Raw genomic sequence first — 2,033 nt, forward strand, 5'->3', positions numbered from 1 at the left:
AGAAAGTTCCAGAAAGACATCTGCTTTACTGACTATGCCAAAGACTTTGACTGTGTGCATCACAACAAACTGTGGAAAATTCTGAAAGAGATGGGAATATCAGACCACCTAACCTATCTCTTGAGAAATCTGTATGCAGGTCAAAAGCAACAGTTAGAACTGGACATGAAACAACAGATTGTTCCAAATCGGGAAAGGAGTGTGTCAAGGCTGTATATTGTCACCCTGCTTATTTAACTTATATGCAGCGTACATCATGAGAAATGCTGGACTGGATGAAGCACAAGCTGGAATCAAGATTGCTGGCAGAAATATCAATAACCTCAGATATGCAAATGACACCACCCTTACGGCAGAAAGCAAAGAACTAAAGAGCCTCTTGATGAAAGTGAAAGAGGAGAGTGAAAAAGTTGGCTTCAAGCTCAACATTCGAAAAACTAAGATCATGGCATCTGGTCCCATCACTTCATGGCAAATCGATGGGGAAACAATGGAAACAGTGACAGACTTTATTTTCTTGGGCTCCAAAATCACTGCAGATGGTGACTGAAGCCAGGAAATTAAAAGATGCTTACTCCTTGGAAGAAAAGTTATGACCAACCTAGATAGCATATTAAAAAGCAGAGCTATTACTTTGCCAACAAAGGTCGATCTAGTCAAAGCTTTGGTTTTTCCAGTAGTCATTTATGGGTGTGAGAATTGGACTATAAAGAAAGCTGAGCGCTGAAGAATTGATGGTTTTGAACTGTGGTGTTGGAGAAGACTCTTGAGAGTCCCTTGGACTGCAAGGAGATTCGATTAATCAATCCTAAAGGAAATCAGTCCTGAATATTCATTGGAAGGACTGATGCTGAAACTAAAACTCCAATCCTTTGGTCACCTGACGCGAAGAACTGACTTATTTGAAAAGACCCTGATGCTGGGAATGATTGAAGAGGGGAGGAGAAGGGGACGACAGAGGATGAGATGGTTGGAAGGCATCACCGACTCAATGGACATGAGTTTGAGTAAACTCCAGGAGTTGGTGACGGACAGGGAAGCCTGGAGTACTGCAGTCCATGGGGTCGCGTAGAGTCAGTCACAACTGAGCGACTGAACTGAACTGAGGTGTGGGTAAATTTCATGCTGTTGTTTTTCTTACCAACTCTTCGAGATGTCATTATCCACATTCCACAGACTAGAGAACGAGGTAATTTGAATCTTGGGCATTCTATTTTAATCTCACACAGTTAATATGCAGCAAGGGTATGACCAAGTCTGACACAAAAGCCCTATATGAGCTTTTGAGTCGTATATGCTCACCTTGGACATTTTAGTATAAAAACTTCACAATATTACACAATGAATTTTACTATCCCATCACCGCGGTCTTAAACCCACTACTTGTATACTATCATATCCATCTGGCCATCTAACCTTCACTGTATTGCCAGGCGAATACTGTTACCCAAACTAGGACTTCAGTGAAAGCCTGGTTCTCTAATGGGAGATATTACCTACCTCAGTGATGCTAAGAAAAGCAGCAGCAGTGAACCTGCTTTAAACTTTACTTAAAGTGTGCAAAATTCCATACAACTGAAAATTATTGTCAGTTATACATGGGGATAGGGCTCCCCAGGTGGCTCATTGGTAAAGATTCTGCCTGTCAAGCAGATGTGGGTTCGATCTCTGGGTCGCGATGATACCCTGGAGAAGGAATGGCAACCCACTCCAGGACTCTTGCCTGGGAAATCCTGTGGACAGAAGAGCTTGGCGGGCTATAATCCATGGGTCGCAAAGAGTTGACACAATTTAGACTAAACAGTAGCAGCAGCATACATAAGGATGGTCATTTCCAAATAGGACTTTAAAAAATCCTAAAAGCGAGGGCAGACTTTCATTTTTTAGAATAAACTCCAAAGCTTGCTCCCATGTTTCATGTTCTAAGTGAAGTAGTGGCTAAGATTTATGGCGTGGTGACAATTCTTTGGGGCCCCTCGCTGTTCCCTGCCGGAGGACTCTCAGAGGCGCACCGCCTCTCTAGGAGATAATTT

Source organism: Moschus berezovskii, chromosome 2 (genome assembly GCF_049115385.1).
Source record: "Moschus berezovskii isolate FMDL1 chromosome 2, NW_MosBer_1.0, whole genome shotgun sequence".
Lineage (NCBI taxonomy): Eukaryota > Metazoa > Chordata > Mammalia > Artiodactyla > Moschidae > Moschus > Moschus berezovskii.